The following is a 12897-nucleotide window of genomic DNA, read 5'->3' as shown; positions in this document are numbered from 1 at the left end:
CTCGCTCATAATCGCACCGACCCGCAACAGCTTCCAGAGCACAATTTTTTCCTGCTTGTTCGCTCCCCGCTCTGGTCCCGAATGCGCTGCTTACCTCGTTTGAAAATTCCCCCCTTAGACCAACTCCGCCTTACTGCGCCCCGCTGCCAATCACATAACCCTTGCACCGCTCCCTTCGCACCCCGGTTAGCCAATCCGCTCCAGGTCTGATTTTACGATCTCCCGCTGATGTTAAGACTATCTTCGAACCCCCAGAAGACATCTGACTTCAGACGTATCAACAACTGGCGCCGCTCAGACTGCTTGCGAGTTCGCATAGGGAGCGGCCGATTTCAACAGCAACTTGCGTCTCTTTCCTTATCCGCATATCATTCGGTAAGTGTTAATCTTCCTCTCTAACTACATTTTTGCATTTTCCTTTTTACCATTCTGTCAATCCTTTCATTTAAAAAAATAAATAAGTATCACAATGGTTTGTAACAGGTACAATACACCATCCATCCATCCATTCGCCTCCACTTATCCTTTTCTCAGGCTCGCGCGGTGCGCTGGAGCCTATCCCACGTACAATACACTTTAAAAAATATATAAGCTCCACTTTTAACTCCCGTAAAGGTTTATACATTACATGTCTACATCACCTATCATGGCCTCATCGGGTATCTCATATCATCTTGTTATTGTTATGTTATGCTCCTTTGATATTTTGCTAGTTTGCGTGTTTTAAAACTCTTTTTGTTTTTCTTTATATTTTTAGACCCAGATGTGTTAACCTGATCCCTGCGAAACACCAGCTCTGCGTGGATTTTGACCGCGAGTGACCGGATGTTGTTTCCGGCCTGAGGTTGCCTGAAATGCCGTGAGGCTCGTTTGAAAGATTGCGCCCGAGACCAACTCCGCCTCCAAGGCATGCCTACCTTTAGCTGCCACCAGTGAGATATCAGAGCCGGGCTCCACATATCCAATCAGGAGCACGAGCAAGACAGCTTTTGCAGACTCTCCAGAAATATACAAGTCCTTACCAACTGCTCTGCAACCCAGTGTTTCTGGTCCCCTCACTAACATCGCTTTTTGAGATATTTTTTATGAACCACCAAAAAAGCAATTTTACCCCACAGACTGGGTCTGAGGGCAGCAGCGGGGACAAATGATTGTAATGAAGCGACGGACATTTCATGGCTGGTCTTGCATAATCGTGAGTTATTATGTCATATGGTGATAAGTACATAGTTTTGCAAGAGGCATACAAGCACTGTGGAAAAAGTAATCATAAAACTGTTTTTGTGAACACCCTACGTTATGCTTTAAAAAATGTGATACATGTAATGTGATCATCAAAGAACATGATTTAAAAAAAAAAAAAAAAAAACTTTTATTCTTATGCTTTTAAAGTATGTCAGATTATCTTAAAACACTTATTTGTATGTTATAATGTTTTTCTTACACCATGTGTAATTTTTATAGACACCTTATTCATTGTATCAATGTGTAATTATGTATCTTTGATAAATAAATAAAATATTTAATCTTGTATTTGTGTACTTTCTGGTGATTCAATAAAAAATAGTCACATATCGCTCTGATAAACACAGATGGCTGAAAGAAATGTTTGATGGAACAAAGGAAACAAGTGTCTTGCTGCTAAACTTTTAAGTCACCATGGTTTAAATGAGAAAGTCTGTATGTAAAACATGAAAAACTCCATATCAGTGATATCTACAAAGGTGTACTCATTTCTTTGTAATGGTACTTTACTGTTCCAATGAAACAAAAGGAAAATCTCATTTTTAAAGTACATTTTTCGGCCATCCTGACCTATTTTCAGGGGCAAGAATGTTGATGTTAGACTGTGTTTTAAATCAGGTTGTGATCTTAAACTAACTATCACAGCACTGATTTCAGTTGTAATCTCAATTAGAATCCCAATTTGGCTTTTCTCCAGTCAGTGTTATGGTGAAATTTAACTTGTTCTTTTGTGTAATTGCACATGGCCCAGCAAAGGACCCCTTAGTAAACTGTACAGCATAAGTTTTCAATTCACTTTTGTCAGAAAACTTCACAGTATGAGAAGTTACAGCACAGTTTCTCCAAACGTGTGGTTCTTTTTCAGCCAGCGTGCTTTTAGAGCATCTACATTAGCTCATGTAGTAAAAGTACAATCAGTAAGTGTACTTTAACATTTGAGATTCCGAGTCACTCTTGCTTAGATCATGTGAACTATATCATGAACCTTTTTTTGTATAATGCATCAAACGTGTTCAAATCAGTTTATTTTCAATTTATTTTAACTAATCTAGAGACAAGCAACTCCTTTTTAGCTTCTGTTATGTATTTACCTCTCACACCTTAATCTAGATGTTAGTGTTCTCAGAGTTAACATGTCTCATGTTGCCATGTTGTATTTCTAATACCCAGCCTCAGTGTTCGCCCTGTTGACCCTCAAATCCAAACACCAATGATCTAGATATTCACAACATTCATAAGGAGATTCTTAAGGTCTTAAGTTTTGTTGTTTTTATGTTTTACAAAAAAAAACTTCACATTTTTTATATTTTTAAACGAAAGTGACATGCAAGGATATTTTTCTTTAGTGATGTTGCTTCAGCAATCTCAAATACTAATTATTCTGGGAATTTTTATGGTCAAACTATGTGATTTTCCAAATGTGTGTGTGTGGAGTAAAATGACCTTGTTCTTATGATGTTGTCACCGTGAATCATTTAGGATTAACAACACAAATTGTATCGATAGCAGAAACAGTCTTATAACTTATAATTCTCACACGTTACCGCTAGTTTTACAAACGCAGTCTTCTTCAGCTCTGTTTATGTAGCTTTTATGAAACTGATTTTCCATAGTACAAGTAGAATTTAATTTTTCTTTGCTCTCCAGTATAAATGCAATAATTTGCAGGCTTTTTACTGAAACTCTCACAATGCAACACTCAATGCTCAGAGCTTCATATATCAACAGCTCTGAAAATATCTTCTTTTTTAAAGTAATGTAGGACAGGATCTCTCACTCTCTGTGTCTCAAAAAAACCCAACTAAACTGGCAATCACCACTAAACAAATGAAAGTAGTTTATGGCTTTTTTATCAGCTGCATTTCTTTCATTTATGTATTGATCCCATTGTTTATTGGTAATGCTTTTAGGTCACTGTTTTAGCATGTCTGCCTCACACTCCATTTAAACAGTTTAACAGATAGTGGGGTCTGGTAAGGAAGTTGGGGGGAAGCAGACAACTCCACAGGAAGAGTCTTTTTGTCTTTTCTCCACTGTAAAAGATAGCAAGGCAGTGTGAAACTTTCTTTGCGGGAAAGACAAAACTGAGAGCCATGCTAGGCTCAGTGAGAGACTCTGCTCACCCTCTGCCCCAGCGATGGCAGTCCCTCACCAAGCTTGATTTCTGTTCTTTGTCTTGATTAAAGAATGTTAGCTACCGCTCATCGCTTGTCTGCAGGCTTTATTAAATGGAAAACTTCCACAACAACCTCTAAACAGTGGTTTATGGCTTTTTGTCACCTGCAACACCATGTAACACTTGGATGTTAGATTCTTTTACCAGTCAGTGTTGTTAGCCCCAACCCCCAGGCTCCAGCTGTCTGAGCTCTAACCCTGGCTGCCAAATGTCCCCCTGAGGCCTTTGTGCCTTTTACCACCAGACTAAGTTTGTAGTCCTATCTACTAATATTATTTTATTTTTTTTATTATAGCACAAGGTTCAGTTAGGTTACTACTTTGACTTCCTCAATTTGAGCACATTTCTGACCCGATACTTTATCAAGCTTTTACTCGAGTGTTTTTGACACTAGCAGCTGTACTTCTACTTAAGTGAAAATTGCCTGCAATTTTGCCACCTCAGTTGCCACTTTTCTGGAGTTTGTACACTTTTTATATTGAAACGTTCAACGTTTTACGTGTTATCCTTGATCACAGTTCTAAACAAGTTAACTTTCTTCACTTCAAAGTAACCCAAAAAAGAAACTATATGTCCAGTTCTCTTTACTCCAAACCTGGTTTAAGGCTATGCTGTTGTTGTGATATGGCCATACAAATAATATTAAGTTTAATTAATCTTTTAAAAAAATGGCTGCTTCATGGCTACCTGTTCAGAGAATTTGCAGACTTTTATGGAAACTGTCACAATGTAACACTCTCACTGTCAAAACATGGTTGATCCATGTTTCTATGAACACTGATTAATATATCAACAGCTCTGAAAATCCTTTTTTTTTTAAGTAAAGCAGAACAGGATCTCTGTATCTCTAAAAATCCCAACAAAACTGGCAATCACCTCTAAACAAATGGAAGTAGTTTATGGATCTTTATCACCTGCAACACCATGTAACACCTAGATGTTAGACTCTTTTACCATCACATTTGCAAGGGTTTATGTGTTATCCTTGATCACAGTTCTAAATAAGTTAACTTTCTTGACATAAAAGTAGCCCAAAGAAGACAAATATATGTCCAGTTCTTTTTTACTCCAAACCTACTGATCGGAAAACATTATGTGATGCTGGAAGTTTTCATCCTATCCATCTGCAAAACAAGTTTACCTGTAAGCCAACACATTAGACGTAAGCAAATTTGTGAAATTCCTGAACAATGTGCTTTGTGGAGTAGCAGTAGTACTAGAACTAGTACTAGTAGTCCTAGTATTCTGCAGCAACCAGGCTTCAAGAGTGATCACTCTTCTGGCTTTCAAATGGTGAAAACATGTCACAGTCTTAACCGCAAATCAGAAATGTTGGTAAATTTAAAAAGGAATTTAAACGTCAGCTTTGACATAGACACAGACTTTATTAATGCCACACTCAGGAAATTCACATGTTACACATGATTTAGCTCACGTGCTAAAACCCCAGAGCAATAACCACATCAGCATCATTAGCCTGAGTGTTGATCCTCCAGGTGAGTGAGTGGAGTTGAGTGTGTGTGTGTGTGTGTGTGAGTGTGTGTGTGTGTGTGTGTGTGTGTGTGTGTGTGTGTGTGTGTGTGTGTGTGTGTGTGTGTGTGTGATCAGAGGTGAAGCTGCTTTCTGCAAAGTCTCATCAACAACCAGGAAGAGTCTAAAAGCACTAAATATGAAACAGACCATTTACCATACCCAACACTGAGCTCCTGCACAGTCAGATGGAGTGAAACATAATGTCCCAGTGGTGTTCTGTTGGATTTAGCAGGTGAGCGTTGTTGCCAGTCAAAACCTTTTTTTGGAAACTCTTTACAAGAATCAATGTAATTATTTGTTTTACTTGAATCAAATGTATTGGTTTATATACCTGAAATAAAACTTTTTTGGAAACCCTGTACATGAAGTAAAAGGTTTTTGATCTTGTAAGTTCTGGCTTTAATATTTTCAGCTGATAAAGTGAACTTCATACAAACTCTGTGTTAGAAAAAGGGGATAGTTTACTACATGCTATAAAAACACAATCCTTAATCTTTTATTTTGCAACTTTATCTTTCTGTTCTGGTTTTTAGAGTGATTGTTTTATTGACTCGTACTTTGGGAATCACCCTGTTGTGAGAAAAGGATAAGCTGGGAGAGAATACAGCATTATACAAGCAGAGTGTTTTAGCTGTATCCGTAGATCTAAGACATAAACCTGTTGTTAAAAAAGAATAGTTAACTGAAGTGCAGATTTAATTTTAAATTATTTCACGAACTGTCCAGGAATTACAGAGAGCTTTATACTGATATGGTAAAATTCTCTGAGTGTATTGGTTGTATATGACAAGTATTTGTAAATCATTAGTAGTTACTCTTGCATAGGTGTTTTGCTTGTTTTAAATTTGTGCACTATTTATTTTTTGTATTTTGTAATGAATCTCTAATTCACTTTTTCTTGTTGGCCTTGTTGTGTGTACCTCACAAGTCAAATTATACATTGTGATGGAGCAGTCACAATACACCCGCACGAGACACAGTTTGATTTTTCTAACACAGAGTTTGTATGAAGTTCACTTTATCAGCTGAAAATATTAAAGCCAGAACTTACAAGATCAAAAACCTTTTACTTCATGTACAGGGTTTCCAAAAAAGTTTTATTTCAGGTATATAAACCATTACATTTGATTCAAGTAAAACAAATAATTACATTGATTCTTGTAAAGTTTTTCCAAGAAAGTTTTATTTGATGTAACGGGTTTCCAAAATTATTTAATTTGATGTAATGAAACCAATAGATTTGAATGGGGTAAAACAAATAACTCGATTGATTCTTGCAATGCTTTTCCAAGAAAGTTTTATTTGATGTAACGGGTTTCCAAAAAAAAGTTTTATTTCAGGTATATAAACCAATACATTTGATTCAAGTAAAACAAATAATTACATTGATTCTTGTAAAGAGTTTCCAAAAAAAGGTTTTGACTGGCAACAATGCTCACCTGCTAAATCCAACAGAACACCACTGGGACATTATGTTTCACTCCATCTGACTGTGCAGGAGCTCAGTGTTGGGTATGGTAAATGGTCTGTTTCATATTTAGTGCTTTTAGACTCTTCCTGGTTGTTGATGAGACTTTGCAGAAAGCAGCTTCACCTCTGATCACACACACACACACACACACACACACACACACACACACACACACACACACACACACACACACACACACACACACACACACTCACACATACACACACACACACTCAACTCCACTCACTCACCTGGAGGATCAACACTCAGGCTAATGATGCTGATGTGGTTATTGCTCTGGGGTTTTAGCACGTGAGCTAAATCATGTGTAACATGTGAATTTCCTGAGTGTGGCATTAATAAAGTCTGTGTCTATGTCAAAGCTGACGTTTAAATTCCTTTTTAAATTTACCAACATTTCTGATTTGCGGTTAAGACTGTGACATGTTTTCACCATTTGAAAGCCAGAAGAGTGATCACTCTTGAAGCCTGGTTGCTGCAGAATACTAGGACTACTAGTACTAGTTCTAGTACTACTGCTACTCCACAAAGCACATTGTTCAGGAATTTCACAAATTTGCTTACGTCTAATGTGTTGGCTTACAGGTAAACTTGTTTTGCAGATGGATAGGATGAAAACTTCCAGCATCACATAATGTTTTCCGATCAGTAGGTTTGGAGTAAAAAAGAACTGGACATATATTTGTCTTCTTTGGGCTACTTTTATGTCAAGAAAGTTAACTTATTTAGAACTGTGATCAAGGATAACACATAAACCCTTGCAAATGTGATGGTAAAAGAGTCTAACATCTAGGTGTTACATGGTGTTGCAGGTGATAAAGATCCATAAACTACTTCCATTTGTTTAGAGGTGATTGCCAGTTTTGTTGGGATTTTTAGAGATACAGAGATCCTGTTCTGCTTTACTTAAAAAAAAAAGGATTTTCAGAGCTGTTGATATATTAATCAGTGTTCATAGAAACATGGATCAACCATGTTTTGACAGTGAGAGTGTTACATTGTGACAGTTTCCATAAAAGTCTGCAAATTCTCTGAACAGGTAGCCATGAAGCAGCCATTTTTTTAAAAGATTAATTAAACTTAATATTATTTGTATGGCCATATCACAACAACAGCATAGCCTTAAACCAGGTTTGGAGTAAAGAGAACTGGACATATAGTTTCTTTTTTGGGTTACTTTGAAGTGAAGAAAGTTAACTTGTTTAGAACTGTGATCAAGGATAACACGTAAAACGTTGAACGTTTCAATATAAAAAGTGTACAAACTCCAGAAAAGTGGCAACTGAGGTGGCAAAATTGCAGGCAATTTTCACTTAAGTAGAAGTACAGCTGCTAGTGTCAAAAACACTCGAGTAAAAGCTTGATAAAGTATCGGGTCAGAAATGTGCTCAAATTGAGGAAGTCAAAGTAGTAACCTAACTGAACCTTGTGCTATAATAAAAAAAATAAAATAATATTAGTAGATAGGACTACAAACTTAGTCTGGTGGTAAAAGGCACAAAGGCCTCAGGGGGACATTTGGCAGCCAGGGTTAGAGCTCAGACAGCTGGAGCCTGGGGGTTGGGGCTAACAACACTGACTGGTAAAAGAATCTAACATCCAAGTGTTACATGGTGTTGCAGGTGACAAAAAGCCATAAACCACTGTTTAGAGGTTGTTGTGGAAGTTTTCCATTTAATAAAGCCTGCAGACAAGCGATGAGCGGTAGCTAACATTCTTTAATCAAGACAAAGAACAGAAATCAAGCTTGGTGAGGGACTGCCATCGCTGGGGCAGAGGGTGAGCAGAGTCTCTCACTGAGCCTAGCATGGCTCTCAGTTTTGTCTTTCCCGCAAAGAAAGTTTCACACTGCCTTGCTATCTTTTACAGTGGAGAAAAGACAAAAAGACTCTTCCTGTGGAGTTGTCTGCTTCCCCCCAACTTCCTTACCAGACCCCACTATCTGTTAAACTGTTTAAATGGAGTGTGAGGCAGACATGCTAAAACAGTGACCTAAAAGCATTACCAATAAACAATGGGATCAATACATAAATGAAAGAAATGCAGCTGATAAAAAAGCCATAAACTACTTTCATTTGTTTAGTGGTGATTGCCAGTTTAGTTGGGTTTTTTTGAGACACAGAGAGTGAGAGATCCTGTCCTACATTACTTTAAAAAAGAAGATATTTTCAGAGCTGTTGATATATGAAGCTCTGAGCATTGAGTGTTGCATTGTGAGAGTTTCAGTAAAAAGCCTGCAAATTATTGCATTTATACTGGAGAGCAAAGAAAAATTAAATTCTACTTGTACTATGGAAAATCAGTTTCATAAAAGCTACATAAACAGAGCTGAAGAAGACTGCGTTTGTAAAACTAGCGGTAACGTGTGAGAATTATAAGTTATAAGACTGTTTCTGCTATCGATACAATTTGTGTTGTTAATCCTAAATGATTCACGGTGACAACATCATAAGAACAAGGTCATTTTACTCCACACACACACATTTGGAAAATCACATAGTTTGACCATAAAAATTCCCAGAATAATTAGTATTTGAGATTGCTGAAGCAACATCACTAAAGAAAAATATCCTTGCATGTCACTTTCGTTTAAAAATATAAAAAATGTGAAGTTTTTTTTTGTAAAACATAAAAACAACAAAACTTAAGACCTTAAGAATCTCCTTATGAATGTTGTGAATATCTAGATCATTGGTGTTTGGATTTGAGGGTCAACAGGGCGAACACTGAGGCTGGGTATTAGAAATACAACATGGCAACATGAGACATGTTAACTCTGAGAACACTAACATCTAGATTAAGGTGTGAGAGGTAAATACATAACAGAAGCTAAAAAGGAGTTGCTTGTCTCTAGATTATTTTCAATTTATTTTAACTAAACTGATTTGAACACGTTTGATGCATTATACAAAAAAAGGTTCATGATATAGTTCACATGATCTAAGCAAGAGTGACTCGGAATCTCAAATGTTAAAGTACACTTACTGATTGTACTTTTACTACATGAGCTAATGTAGATGCTCTAAAAGCACGCTGGCTGAAAAAGAACCACACGTTTGGAGAAACTGTGCTGTAACTTCTCATACTGTGAAGTTTTCTGACAAAAGTGAATTGAAAACTTATGCTGTACAGCTTACTAAGGGGTCCTTTGCTGGGCCATGTGCAATTACACAAAAGAACAAGTTAAATTTCACCATAACACTGACTGGAGAAAAGCCAAATTGGGATTCTAATTGAGATTACAACTGAAATCAGTGCTGTGATAGTTAGTTTAAGATCACAACCTGATTTAAAACACAGTCTAACATCAACATTCTTGCCCCTGAAAATAGGTCAGGATGGCCGAAAAATGTACTTTAAAAATGAGATTTTCTTTTTGTTTCATTGGAACAGTAAAGTACCATTACAAAGAAATGAGTACACCTTTGTAGATATCACTGATATGGAGTTTTTCTTGTTTTACATACAGACTTTCTCATTTAAACCATGGTGACTTAAAAGTTTAGCAGCAAGACACTTGTTTCCTTTGTTCCATCAAACATTTCTTTCAGCCATCTGTGTTTATCAGAGCGATATGTGACTATTTTTTATTGAATCACCAGAAAGTACACAAATACAAGATTAAATATTTTATTTATTTATCAAAGATACATAATTACACATTGATACAATGAATAAGGTGTCTATAAAAATTACACATGGTGTAAGAAAAACATTATAACATACAAATAAGTGTTTTAAGATAATCTGACATACTTTAAAAGCATAAGAATAAAAGTTTTTTTTTTTTTTTTTAAAAATCATGTTCTTTGATGATCACATTACATGTATCACATTTTTTAAAGCATAACGTAGGGTGTTCACAAAAACAGTTTTATGATTACTTTTTCCACAGTGCTTGTATGCCTCTTGCAAAACTATGTACTTATCACCATATGACATAATAACTCACGATTATGCAAGACCAGCCATGAAATGTCCGTCGCTTCATTACAATCATTTGTCCCCGCTGCTGCCCTCAGACCCAGTCTGTGGGGTAAAATTGCTTTTTTGGTGGTTCATAAAAAATATCTCAAAAAGCGATGTTAGTGAGGGGACCAGAAACACTGGGTTGCAGAGCAGTTGGTAAGGACTTGTATATTTCTGGAGAGTCTGCAAAAGCTGTCTTGCTCGTGCTCCTGATTGGATATGTGGAGCCCGGCTCTGATATCTCACTGGTGGCAGCTAAAGGTAGGCATGCCTTGGAGGCGGAGTTGGTCTCGGGCGCAATCTTTCAAACGAGCCTCACGGCATTTCAGGCAACCTCAGGCCGGAAACAACATCCGGTCACTCGCGGTCAAAATCCACGCAGAGCTGGTGTTTCGCAGGGATCAGGTTAACACATCTGGGTCTAAAAATATAAAGAAAAACAAAAAGAGTTTTAAAACACGCAAACTAGCAAAATATCAAAGGAGCATAACATAACAATAACAAGATGATATGAGATACCCGATGAGGCCATGATAGGTGATGTAGACATGTAATGTATAAACCTTTACGGGAGTTAAAAGTGGAGCTTATATATTTTTTAAAGTGTATTGTACGTGGGATAGGCTCCAGCGCACCGCGCGAGCCTGAGAAAAGGATAAGTGGAGGCGAATGGATGGATGGATGGTGTATTGTACCTGTTACAAACCATTGTGATACTTATTTATTTTTTTAAATGAAAGGATTGACAGAATGGTAAAAAGGAAAATGCAAAAATGTAGTTAGAGAGGAAGATTAACACTTACCGAATGATATGCGGATAAGGAAAGAGACGCAAGTTGCTGTTGAAATCGGCCGCTCCCTATGCGAACTCGCAAGCAGTCTGAGCGGCGCCAGTTGTTGATACGTCTGAAGTCAGATGTCTTCTGGGGGTTCGAAGATAGTCTTAACATCAGCGGGAGATCGTAAAATCAGACCTGGAGCGGATTGGCTAACCGGGGTGCGAAGGGAGCGGTGCAAGGGTTATGTGATTGGCAGCGGGGCGCAGTAAGGCGGAGTTGGTCTAAGGGGGGAATTTTCAAACGAGGTAAGCAGCGCATTCGGGACCAGAGCGGGGAGCGAACAAGCAGGAAAAAATTGTGCTCTGGAAGCTGTTGCGGGTCGGTGCGATTATGAGCGAGGTAGAACTTAGACTCTGCGTAGAATTTTAGAGGTAGCTAGCAAGAGGCAAGTTTTTGAAGAAAAAAGAGTAAGGAGCTTTCCCAATGTTTTTGGATTATAGCGCTTTTTTTTGGGGAATAGAGGGGTAGCTAACAAGTTATTCTAGGGGTTTTGGAGAAATCGCGGAGAAATTTTTAAAAGGAGTTTTGGCTTTGTTTGGCTGAGCATGAAGGGAGCCGCGGGGCGCTGAATTTGAGAAAAAAGACTAAGGATTTTTTCAGGATTTTCCCTGTTATCGAATATAAGGTTTTGGGAATAGAGGGGGTACCCTAACAAGTTATTGTAGGGTTTTGGAGAAATCGCGGAGGGTTTTTTAAGGAGTTTTCCCTGCTTATGTATCTAAGGAGGGTTAGGGGATCGCGAGTATGAGTTTTATTCTAAATCTACAAATGCATATAAATCTAAATAAAGTTTTCCCCCAAGGCATGCAGCATGTGTTTGTGGCCATACTGAACGTTACAAAAGCACAAGTTTAACTAAACAATTTTAATATGGTTTAATACATTTTTAAACACATGAGCACGGAGCCCGAGAGAGCACGGTCCGGAGACACACAGCCTCGGGCGCGCGCGGGCGCGCGCACACACACTGACCCGCCACCAGATGGCGTTTTTTGAGCATAAAAAAATAAATAAATTTTTTAATTGCTTAAAGAAATAAAAGAATGCTATTTTTGATATATAAGAAACTTTCTAAATAATCAATTATATTTTTATGAATATCATATTTTTATGAATATCATATTTTTATGAATATCATATTTTTATGAATATCATATTTTTATTATTTAATTACTTCCTACTTCCGGACTTCCGGAGCTCATGAATAATTTAATTAGGGGATAATTTAATTACTTCCGGACTTCCGGAGCTCATGAATAATTAATGAGCTCCGGAAGTAACCTGTCACTTTTTTTGACGAAAGGGGTATAATATCACTCTCTCACACAATATGTAAGCTAAAGCTTGAGAATCAACCACTCCGTATCGCCATATAACCCCAACAGACCACTTCAGTCTCAGAGTGCTGGCTTACTCATGGTTCCTTGGGCATTTGAAAGTAGAAAGGGAGGCAGAGTCTTTGGCTTTCAAGCCTCTCTTCTATGGAACCAGCTCCCAGTTTGGATTCGGGAGATTTTGTTACCCTGCAATAGGTTTATGGTTCTGGGGGCTTTCCATGATACACAGAGTGTTTCTTCTTCACTCATCTTTTTTCGCTCTCCTTGTATTTGTACACTACTCTGCATCATTAAATATTAATACTT

The sequence above is a fragment of the Aulonocara sp. 'chitande type north' Nkhata Bay genome, linkage group LG10 (assembly GCF_057382095.1).
Source record: "Aulonocara sp. 'chitande type north' Nkhata Bay isolate Kocher_YH1m ecotype deep benthic linkage group LG10, A_spYH_male_GT1.1, whole genome shotgun sequence".
Lineage (NCBI taxonomy): Eukaryota > Metazoa > Chordata > Actinopteri > Cichliformes > Cichlidae > Aulonocara > Aulonocara sp. 'chitande type north' Nkhata Bay.
Note: the sequence above shows the minus strand (reverse complement) of the source record.